Source organism: Nanorana parkeri, unplaced genomic scaffold (genome assembly GCF_000935625.1).
Source record: "Nanorana parkeri isolate BGI_ZX_2015 unplaced genomic scaffold, ASM93562v1 scaffold30, whole genome shotgun sequence".
NCBI lineage: Eukaryota > Metazoa > Chordata > Amphibia > Anura > Dicroglossidae > Nanorana > Nanorana parkeri.
Window position 1 is genome coordinate 3146909 of NW_017306298.1, and position 12738 is coordinate 3159646.

Here is a 12738-nt window from a genome sequence, read left to right on the forward strand (position 1 = left end):
GATTACGTTGTTATAGCTTTTGGTACCACTAAGGCCTCATCCACATGGGTAGCAATGGGGCAGTAAAAAGAGGCGATTGATCTACTCCCCCAACTGTCCACCTAACACCTAACATAGAGGCCGCCTTTGCATTGTGGCAAATGTTATACACCATGTTGCTTTTGGCAGGCAGTAGCGCATGGGAACTGCAAAATCCCCACTGGGATACTAAAAAAAAAAAAAAACAGGAATTCAGGAGGTGGTAGAATCACCTCCTGAAGGTCTGTAAATTGGCTGTGAACCACTTTCTAAAAAAAGCAAAAGTCTGCTGCATGTGTAAATCAAGCCTTTTAGTATAAGATTACCATTACTCCCCATTTACCGGGGACAGTGCCCATTTTCCGAAGTCTGTCCCTGGGAAACAAATGTCCTCTGCAGTGTCACTGGCAGCAGTAAACTGCAGTCATATACAGCCAGTTTTGTACCTGCTGTGATGGCTACCTCTAGGACCCTGTGTAACTTACTATTGACCCCTGAACCCTGTGTCACTTACTACTTACCACTGAACTCTGCATCACTTACTACTGACTCCTGAACCCTGCATTACTACTTAACCCTGTGTTACTTACTACTGAGCTCCAAACTCTGCTTTACTTGCCACTGTCACGTACAGTACTCATGACCCCTTTACTCCATGCATTACCTACTGATGTCCCTGTATTCCAAGCATTACCTAGTTATGACCCCTGTACTCTGTATGTTACATACTCTAGATTCCTGCTCTCTTCTCCATGCACTATTGACCCCTGTGTTCTGTGTTACACACTCCTGACCCCTGTACTTGACCAATGAAGTTCATGTGTTACAAACTCCTGACCCTTGCAGTCCTTGCATTATGCACTCTTGACCCCTGAAGTCTATGTAATACACACTCCTGATCCCTGCACTCTGTGCATTACACATGTTTGACCTATAGTACAGTAGGCTCAGTTTTTATTTAACCATGCATCTTCAGCTACTACCACTGTGCACACCATATTATTTCACCCCTTATAGTGTCCAGAGCACTTTATCTTTACATCTTCAATGTCTGCTTCCTTTTCCAAAAGTCTGCGACCATTTGCTTCAAGCCATGCTAAAAAAGGGAGCATGGTGTTGTGCGTGTGGTTAGGCATGGGGGTGTGGTTTTTTGGGTGTGGTTACAAGTGGGTGTGGACAGTAGGTTGTCTCCGGATTTCATTTAAAAAAATCTGTTAACCGTATTATAGTAATGTTATGACATTTTAAATAAAAGCTTAGCTGAGCTCTCAAAAATCCTACCCTAGTAAAGGTTTGCCAGTATCTTATAAATAGCAAGAAGGGACACAGAACATGCATTTCTTGCTCCTGACCTCTTTATTCCATGTGTTACCTACTCCTGACCCCTGCACTCTGTATGTTACATACTCTAGATTCCTGCTCTCTTCTCCATGCTTTATTTACCCCTGTGTTCTGTGTCACACACTCTTGACCCCTGTACTCCGTGGGGTATGCACTCTTGACCAATGAAGTTCGTGTGTTACACACTCCTGACCCATGCCTACAATGGATCTTAAAGGAAACCAGTTAAGAATATGCATTTGCAATAATATGAATTTCCAAGTTTAAATTGTTAGAGTAGTGCAACCTTATCTATCAAAGACCCTTTCATATTTTTTTTTAGGTTAAATGATTTCCTTATTAGAGTAGTGTAGTGTACTCAGCATGGCTTTAGGACTTCTTGGAGGCTGTTCTCTCTCCTGTCTGAGCAGAATCGTGAAGACAGGGCACTCTCTCTTGGCTCTCTCAGTTAAAGTGTATTTATAGCCTTTAAACAATATTACACGGGGAAAGGGATAAAACCTCTACCAGATTTTTTGCTCTCTTTCTAACATTGGGAAAATTTCCCATCACTTCCTGTCTAAGAGATACAAAAGCAAGTTAGAGTAAACTCCCAAGGTAATGGGATTTCCCCTTCTAAACAGTTGTCTCCAGAACAGATGCCCCCATTGGACGATTTCCCCTCTTCTGGTGAAACTTTTGATTTTCCCTCACAACAGTCACCAGTACAAATAGAGGGGTAAACCTTCCCAATTAGGACACATACAGTAAAAACTTGACAAACGGTCTAACCCTTACTTACTCTACAAAACAAAGGTTTGCCTAGACAAAACCTTTAGCTTTATTGCATCGATTCCTGACATCACCTCTGTTATTTGACAGTTGTGTAAGTGTCTGGTGTCACCAATAAACTGAGGCAGGAGAGAAGACAGCTTGACAGCTACCCACCGATGGCGATAACTCTGCTAAGAGAGGGAGAGAATACTGCCCAAATAGCAGACAAGACTGCTTTGTCATAATAAATCAAGTGTGGAGATTGAGGATATTACAAATACCCACTGGTGATGTTTTCCCAAATACATTTTTTCCAAAATATACTTCCATATTATTTCAACCAGTTACTAGTTAAAAATTAGTCAGTTCCCCAGTGCAACTCCCTTCTTCTTTGGACCAGGTGACAATATAGTAACGCCACTGCTTTGTTCCATAATCCTGAATCAGAGAGAAGAATGCACAGAACCTTTTTCGACTACGGAGCACCATTAAGTCCCTCAGCCGAGCTCCTGCCCGGCCCCATGCCCTCTTAGCATTCTTCACCTCGGAGTGGCTTCAGGACTAAAAAATGTGCCCTTCAAACACAATGTTTCCAAAATATACTTTTTAATTATTGCAACTAACTTCTAGCTGAAGAAATAGGCAGTTCACTAATTGAAACTTCTTCTCTTTTGGAGTTGGTAACTATCTAGTAGCACTACTTCTTTGTTCCATAATCCTGAATCAGAGGGAAGAATGCATTGATTAGGTGACCATGCAGTCCCTCAGCTGAGCCCCCGTCTGTTGTGGTCACATGCCATCCAAGCATTTGTTACCTTTGGATTGGATCTGAGTGTAAAACACATCTCAGCCAGACAGTGCTTTGCAGTTCTGTTCAATGTTGAATTGCAGTTCAATGTTGAATTACCGTCTGATGATTGCAAATGTCTTGTACCATTGATTGATGCAGAAGGTTTTGAAATCAAAGGGGCCTATTTATAACAAATTTGTATAGCTAATTTGTCCAGTGAAACAGCGTGTCTATTTGTTCTGTGCGAGTTAACCAGCTGTTGTGAGAGTGGGAAAACAACAAATGTTCTTACCACTTTCTGACCACTAGCTATAGCTAAGGATCAGAGGAAATAAATACATATTAGTACGCACTACAGATACAATGGTAAAGTTCACTGCTGGAGGGAATGAGCATATCAATCTGACCATTGCTATTCAAATAGTATCAATGGTTACATTTATATGCTCATTCCTCCAGTGGTCTCGATGTATCTTTTTACAAACATGTATTTTTTTAAAATTTCCTGAACTCCATCTTTTTGCCATAATGTAGTATTTTCCCCATTAAGGCCCCTTTCACACGGCCGGTCCGATCAGGTCCACCTGTGAGTTTTTCAGGCAGATCGGATCGCATGCACAATGCAGGTTTATGGGCAGCCATGTGTAAATGGACGAGCATCTGTTTACACCTGGTTACCCCCCACTCTAGCCAGGTCCGGAAAAACAAATGGAACGGTGATTCGTGCTGAATCAGAGCTAATCTGATATAAGCGGACACATGTCCATTTACTTCCGATTCCCCATAGACAGACACAGGGTCCGGCAATTGCAGCTTTTTTCCTCCTTTGCAAGATGGAGGAAAAAACTGGATGGACATGGACGTCACAGCAGTGACAACCGCTCCATATTGCTGTGATCAGGAGAGGATACGTGCATGGATCCTCTCCTGATCAGCTTGTGTGAAAGGGGCCTTCCTCTGCTCTTTACGAATTTACCTATTTAAGAACAATCGACCAGAAGACAAATTACACTACTAGCTTTTGCTTTTGCCATTCTTACAACAGCTGGTGAACTCACACAGAATGACTGTACATGCAGTATTGCTAATAATAAGCTATGCATTCTGACCCATAAGTGGTTTTGTTTATTGGTTACTTAAGTTATAACAGAAGCAAGCTTTTGGAACACAATAAGTTCCTTCCTCACGCTAAACACTGTTCTAAAAACTACATATTTAAACACTTCTAATAAGAATTTAAGTCCAGTTTCGTGGTCATGTTGCAGCGCTGAAGTTTAGTGTTATGTTTAGGAATTAATTTGAGCTTTATGGTTGGCATTAAAGTTGGGTCTTGTGGTAAGTTACCCAGTATTACTTTTTTAGTTGTAATGCTTTCAGTTTCTGGGGTGATAACTTAATTTTTCCTGTCTTATTGCTTCATTTCTCAGGTGTGAAATTTCTTAAGTCCGACTTAATGCAGCCAAATCAACTGCGCCAATTTTATTACGACTAAAACTAATGTGCCAATAAAAGCAGCACATACACGTCCTTTACTGCGTACAGGATAATAAAAAGGCACTAAAAAGTAATTTTTATCTTTTCCGAAACACATCTTGCTGGCCTTTAGTTCGTCAAGCCATAACCTATTTTCCACTTTTTATAGAGCTCCTGAAATGCCATCGGTCACAGCCTTCTGCTTGTCCTGTAACTCTGCCTTAGGTGTTTTCCCATCTCGCCTACCTCTATAAAGATGTTTGTTTTTTTACCTGAAGCTAGCGATTATCTAAAAAGCAGTTCTTGGTTGTAGGCTGAACTCCAAGTGTTACCAAATTTTACAAAGAATAAACTTAAGAGAGCCAACTGTATTTTTCCCCCCTGTAATTTACCCTTTCAGCTAGGAAAGAAGCCGTTCCTACATTTTAAAGACATCTGTTGCTTTTGTTGGACCTCTTATTTTTTACTCTGTAATACAGACCCTATAGTAACATTCCATTTAGGGCCATGCTAGAGAACAATCCATCTGTGTGACTAACAGTGTTACATTTATTTCTGCTTTTCTTTTTTTTGCTCGGTTGATGCTGCAAATGGAGACATACTGTATTTTCATGTGCTTCTGACCTGGATAAAATGTACAATTTAAAGTGCATTAAGAGCAGTAATAATAGTCGAAGAAGGATATGTTTGCTAAGCCTTGACTCTAAGGGTTGGTTTTAAAAGGCTGGTTTAATAGGGGTATTAGACACAACGTAAATCATTCAGGGTCCATTCACACCTTTCCATAGTGATGCAGCCTATTTCAGCACGTGTTAAATGCATTAGCGCGTTGCTGTGCCATTCATTTTGAATGGTATCCTAATGCACCAAGGCATTGTGCTCCAATGCACATATGTTACAGTGCACTAGAACATGTGGTAACACAATACTTGTATTGTGATGTGTTGTGTGGCCAAAAATGGTACACATTTTGGTCTGGTTTTTTTTTAGGACATTTCTTCACGTTGCCCAGCACATTTAATGAAATGAGCTCTTGCAAAACACATTAACCTGCAAAAAAAATCACTTTTATGCACAACGCACATACATTTTGAGAGAGCACGAAAGGTGTAGAACTTTATTTTTATTGAATTCGTATATTTATTGGGGAGATTCCTCTTACTTCCAGTTCCTGTGATGCTGTCATACAGGGTGCCACCAGGAAATGAAATAAGAGGAAATCTCTCCACTGGATGCAGCGCAATAAAACACATCTTCTCTTCTCTAATACTTTTATGCTACTTATTGCTCCTTGCCTCTCTATTAAAGAGATGTACCCTCATGGACAGGGATATAGACAGCACCTATTCCCAAACAGAAGGTTCAAACATTTTCCTTTTTTATTGAAACTAAATAAAAAAACATTTACTGACGTTTGGCTTTATTTCTGAGAAAAAGGATCCTTCATTGCTTTTGGACATTTTCCAAGACGTTGGATTCCTTGTTCTTAACATATATCCTATATATCCTGTTATGGATTTATTTGCAATGTCCTTTGAGGAGGCCAGGCTTAAAAGGAATGAGTGTGGTCCTGCTGATATGTGAGCATGGCTGGGCCGAATTGTGGGATGTTCTTTTCTAGATGTTCCAAAATGGCATGCTAAAACAGTAAATGTCCAATAAAATGTAAAGAATAATGAAATAATGAATAATGAAAGCCTGGGAATGGCTTTTATGGGCGAGAGGGGCAAGGGCTGAGACTTACTGAAATGATATATAAACATTATTTGAAGTCTATCCCTAGGGGAAGAAAGACTACCCTTGCAGTGGGGTTACCCCAGGCACTGCAAGGTTTACATGATTAGTAGACATGTGCGATTTGGTTCGTTCCGAAATTCGTTTTGGACGAATTTTCGGAAATTCTGAGATTCGGATGCATCCGAATTCCGAATTACAGCTAAGACGAATGCAAACGAATCCGAAATTCCCGTTTTCCCGAAATTCGTTATTGGACGAATTTTTTTGCACCATTGACACCATTTTACCTCTACAACACATCTATGATTAATGTACAGAGGCTATAGTGTAGAGGTTAAAGCACAGGATTCCAATTGCTAAGGTCCTAGGTTCAAATTCCGGCCAAGTCAACTGATATTTAAAATTTTTTTTTTTTCCTTTGCTTTTGAATTGGCATTCTCCTAACATTCCTACCAGACCTAAAGGGTACTTAGTAATGTCTAGGGTACCTGTGTAAAGGACTTTTACTTACCTGATCCCCTCTCCCCCCATGGTCACTGCTCTCCTCCTGTCCTCTACACTCTGTCTTGTAGACTGTGCCTTGGAATCCTCACATTTAATACCGTGGCACCTTTTTCCATTGCCCCGTGGTCCAGTTCTGATGCTCACATGCCCATTGTAGGTGCTTTTGCTATGGACACGGGTCAGCATGGGCACCCTGACTGGTCTGCAGCTATGCAGCCCTATATGCAATGCACTGTGTGTTCAGACACCTTTGAATCGGAAACTGCATTAATTTTCTAAGCAATTTGAGCAACAGTAGCTCTTCTACTGGATAGGACTACATGGGCCATCCTTTGCTCCCCACGTGCATCCTTGAGCCTTGGCTGCCCATGATCCTGTTGCTGGTTCACTGGTTTTCCTTCCTTGGACCACTTTTGGTAGGTCCTAACCACTGCAGACCAATAAAATCCTACTAGAGCTGCAGTTTTTGAGTTGCTCTGACCCAGTTGTTGCCATCACAATTTGGCCCTTGTAAAAGTCGCTCAAATCTTACACTAGACCATTTTTTCTGCTGCCAACTCATCAACTTCAGGGACAAAATGTTCACTTGATGCATAATATATCCCTCCCACTTCCAGGTGCCATTATTATCAGATAATCATTTTTTTTCACTCCACCTCTCTGTGGTCAGAATGCTATGGCTGATGTATGTGTGTATATACACAATGGCGGGAATTTATCAAAACTAGAGCAGACAAAAACTGGAGCAGATGAGCATGGAAACCAATCAGCTTCTCTCTTCAGGTTGTTCAGTTACAATTTGAAAATGAAAGAGAGAAGCTGATTGGTTGCCATGCTCATCTGCTCCAGTTTTTCATAAATCCCCCTCAAAATATGTGTATATATATATATCTATATATCTATATATATATATATATATATCATCCTGCACAGCAGCACACAGAGAAAGGGAGGTTTAGCATCTCTATACCAATATGAATTTTATTGCTGTGCTCAGTGCTGTCAAGCAACAGTTTAAACATGCTCACAGGAGTAGAGAACAGAGCGATACCCTCTCCAGTGTGCTGGTTCTCCTTCACTTTCCATTTGTATTGTAGTGGACAGGTTTAAAAGAGGTTCATGTAAAAATAAATACGGGGACAATGTTGGTTTTGTGCAATGGAAGATTACAGCTGCAATTTGTCTGTAGCAGGCTGAAGCACACAAGCAATCATCCAATTGCCTGATGTGGGCAGTACCTCCAATTAACACTTTTTTTTTTCTTTAATAAATGAGCCTCTCACTGATGCATTTCACAGCACAATGAAACACGGAGAACATGTACCGTTAATTCTAATTATGTCACATGGAGATGGTAGCAATATAATACCTTATGTTAGCTCTGCTGAGCCAGCGATCCTTTGTGGATAATGAGAATAAAATCTGTAAAAATGATGTCTAGAGGGAACTTAGACAGGTCATAGGAATGCTGGTCAGACATTTATGAATGCTACATTTTTCATCTTTACATGCAAAACTATTCTACTTGCCTTGCAAATTCAGCCATATGGGATAAAATTGAACAGTATTTTTTTTAATCCTGAGCATATTGCAATTTTAAGATGTTGCAGACTTTATTTTAAATGAGAAAGTATATTTCAGACATTGATTTTTTTTTTCCCTCTGTCTTCAGAGAAGGACTAGGAATTCACACTTTTAAGTTCAATACCCATAAAAGAAACAATGGCTATTGATTTCATTTTATCACATAAAATTCAGAGTTTAGGTATCTAACAGATAAATGTTTTATCTCATTCCTCACATTGATTCAATTGGGACAAGGCCAATCTCTGATCCACCAATCCTAGGCTTCATCAATTAAGCCATACCCAATTGTAAGAAACCAGACTTGGTTATTGCAAGCTACAGCTTAATGGGAAGTCTGAAGGGTTTTGCTGGCCATACAATGTTAGAATTTCGTCTGATTTCTGTGAATTGGACAAAATTCTAACCATGGGTGGCCCTGCTGGCACCACCTGATTCAGTAAGGTTTAAAGAGAAACTCCAGTTTAAAAAAATATGACTTAAAGCAGGGCTATCTTCGCATCATTTCTGTCTAGGGGCCGGAATGCAGAAGATATACTTATCTGCTCCTGGGTCCTGTGGTGGTGAGAGTTCACCTTTCTCCCTCCATTCCGGCTGTGGTATGTCCCTCCGTGTCCTCATGACTATTACAGGTGAATGGACCTCCATTAGATGTGATGGTATTAGCGATCCTTAGACTGCTGGAGCCCAGGGAAGAAGAGGCTGTGGGGCCAGTCTAGCAGCCAGACGGGACTGATGATCAGGCAAGCATATTTTTTTTTTATTTGAGTCCCTAAACCAAAATGAGCAGTTAACCCTTGCAGTGCAGGGAAGCCCCACTGCAAGGGTTTTTTTATTATACCTGGAGTTCCTCTTTAACTGGAAAGTCAGGGGAGCCAGGCAGAAGGATGAGGGCCAAACAGTGACTATAGCCAATCAGCTGCAGTAACTGTTGCAGGCTCTGACATCTGTGGCACTGGCTGGCAGACTATAGTAGCGTGGCAAGAGAGATTCCTCCATCCACACTGTTTAGCGAGTTAATCGAACAGTTTTCATTCGTTCATCTCGCAGGCTGAATGAAGAAAAAAAAACTCAATGTGTATAGCCAGCTTTAGTTGGCTGTCAACAGGCTAATCACCAGGCTTGATATACCTGTGTAGATTTCAGGACTGGATGGACACAAATATAAACTGGCAGGTAAAACATTTCCCAGATATGAATCTCAGCAGTGTATTTGCCTGAAAGTTTGGCTTTAACAGATTGTATTTAGAGATCTAAACAATCTGCAATTAGAAAAGTTGAACGTTAATGAGATCTTCTTTAAGGGCATGTCTTGCCTTACCTTTATATTGCTCAGAGTAAACCTGTCACCAATCTGAGAAATGCACACCAAGCAGATGATTACAAATTCATGAGCAGAGGCTACCTTCAGTAAAATGTTCACGTCAATGATCAGCAGATCCAGAGATATAGGAAGCTGAATTTATATATATATATATCAATTTTAACTGTTTTCAATAAAGGTAAGCTCTGATCATATTTATGAGACACTCAGGGTCATGTTTATAAAAGTTCGGGTAACCCGTTCATAGTGTTGTATTTAATGACATTCACCTACATTCATTGTCCATTTACCATATTTATGATGTGGGGAATGTAAGATCAGTTATTGTTCAAACCAGTGAATGTAAGGTAAATGATTATTATTATTATTAATTAATAAGAATAATAGTCAATAATAATAATGATAATAGGAAGAAGAAGGCAAAACTTTATTGTTTCTTTTTCTATTTGCATTCCCTGAATGGCGCATTAAATATTTAACACAGTTGCACAATAATAAAAACCTATACACACATTAATAATAATTAACAATTATTATTAATAATTAAACCTACTGTATATATAAAAAAAGTTTATATATTATTCAACATTTGGAGTAGACATGTGCACCAGCAAAAAATTCATTTAGTTTCATTTTGATTCGGATTTTCCTTTTTTTTTCGTGATTTGCGTCCGAAAGTCAATTCGGTTCGCGATTAGGACAAAATTTGTTAGCGGTAGTCTGTACGAAATTTCACTTCGTTGCAGCACAGTGTCATTAAAAATGAAAACAAAAATGTTTTTTCTTTTTAATGTCACTTTGCTGCAATGAAAATTCGTCCACCAACCAACATTCGTCCAGATTACCACCTACGAACTTCGTCCGAAATTTCGTTTTCGGAAATTCGGATCCGTTTTCATTCGTCATTTCTGTTATTTGGAAATTCGGATACATCCGAATCTCTTAATAACAAAAATTCAGCCGAAAACAAATTTTTCCGAAACGAATCGCACATGTCTAATTTGGAGTACTTTTGTGATAATTAGGCATGCACCAATACTGGTTTTTCAGTATCGAGTACAAGTACCAATATCTATATTTTAGTACTCGCCGATACCGAGTACTAATACCGGTGCTTCCGCTAACATGGAGCCAGCTTCCTGGGCAATCAGGAAGCCAGACGGCATGTCATTACCCGCCACCTGGCTTCTCGATTGGCATGCTGGCTCGATGCTGATTGGCCGGGAAGCTAATTTCCTCTGACCGGCAGTGCCGCGACTGAACATGGAGCGGTCTTCCTGGCCAATCAGCATGGAGCCTGCCAAACAGCATGGAGCTGGCTTCCCGGCCAATCAGGAAGCTGGAAAGTGAGTCATTACCCGCCGCCGGTCACAAGCCCCAGCATGCTCTATATGTTATGTTATATACATATGGCAAGCAATGAGAAGGAGACCTTCCAGGTTTCTCCACGTTTCTTTATCATATGGGAAAGTGACACATCACACAAAATTGAAGAGATGTAGGTATGTCAGGAAGGCTTCTTCTCATACTCTGCTGGGCTCTACAACTGAGCTGAGGTCTGAGTGGGTGGAAAATGAGATACCTAAAATAGATACACAGATTATATCTTCAGTAGACAGTGGTGGTTAATTTCCACCCTTCTGATGATGCCCTCGGGGGCTTCTGCTCCATATAATTCTGAGATGCCATAAGGCAGCCTTTAGATGATATGCATAGATCAAAGCTTTCCAATAAACCTATCGTCCAGTCACCTGGAAACATTTGTGCCTGTGCCGCTACTCATTGTTCTGAGCAGACCATCAAGATAACTCACTCTACCACAACAGCGTTGTTGTGACTGTATGACTCATTAGTGGTAACATTGCCAATCTATAGAGCAGTGTATTAAATCCCTCAAAAAATGATTCTGCTTCCATCAAGTCGGGCTCAAGGAAAAATAATTTAAATGTCAAATGAAGTGTATTTTAAGCATGTAACTTGCAGAACCAATTTAGCTGAACTCTGATTGCTCGATAATGGTTTGTCATTAACGTTAGGAATACGAAGACGAATAAACAAAAAATGACTAGGTTTGTACACAATAGATGAAATGAAATGCAGTTATGCGGTGATATTGTTGTGTTCTTCAATATATGCGAGTCCTGGCAGGTTCTTGGCAGGATCTTGGTCAATTCAATATAAACACACAATAAAAAAAATTATCCGCACTAAGATAGCTCTTAGTGAAAACTGCATAGTGAAATAGTCCAGAGATATATGCAGATCAATTTACATGCAAATGTTGACTTTATTCTACAAGTCAAACCGGGTCCCCCCTACCTCTGAGAGCTTACCAGGAAGTTAAAACTGTACCTTGTTCCATTGGCTACAGTTGTTATAAAACCTTCAAAATAAAAGAGTTCTGATCCAGTGAGGAGAAAAGACTCTGCGATAAGAGTGGTAAGGGGCAGCATTAATTGAGAACCCAGCCACTGCTCCCAATTTTGTAAAATGACAAAGCATTAAAGGAAACCTCTATGACAGATTAATTGGTGCTTCCATTGCTGGGCTCATTGTGAACATGCTATTTGCTTGTCTGTCTCTGGTTTAAATAGTTTGAATCACTGACCTTGAGCACGTATGAAGATAAGGCCTTTTTCCTTTGACTGGACCTCTTTACTTGATCTGGGTCACTGACACGGAACGTATTGAAGCCAGTCAAATAGTTATTTAAAAGGATGTTAGGAATGATAGCCCTAATTTTTATCTCATGAGCCGTAAGCTTTAAAGGAGAACTATGAGATGAGTGATTTCCACTCACCTCATAGTTCTAGCCGACTTGTGACAATGAGACTGTCACAGGTCGGCTCAGTAGATCGGGAGGTGAGCGAACACATACCAGGTTCGCTCACCTCGCCATCCTGTCAAGGCTCTCTGCCGTGACAGGGGGAGGGGCTGGATTCCCCTCTCCCCGCTCCGATCTGCCAGCACTGACTGGCGGAACGGACGGGGGAGGGGGCGGGTACAGCTTGCTCTGCCTCTAGATAGGCAGAGCCAGCTGTCACTCACGCAGCTGGGCGGATCCCGTCATCTACGTCAGGATCCGCTCCGGCTGCGGCGTCTCAGTATACCGTGAGCTGTAGCTCACGGTATACTGAGCTTAGGGTAACGGGAGGACGCTAGTTTGTGTCCTCACGTTACCCTAAGGAGAACTATGGGGAAAAACACTGACCCC

General features: G+C 40.7%; 1 protein-coding gene across 1 annotated transcript in view; it reads left to right on the plus strand.

Moving 5' to 3' along the window:
* The window catches only part of SPON1 (spondin 1), a 245692-nt gene that overhangs the window by 117277 nt on the left and 115677 nt on the right, over positions 1-12738 (plus strand). The gene's annotated exons all lie outside the window — the stretch shown is intronic.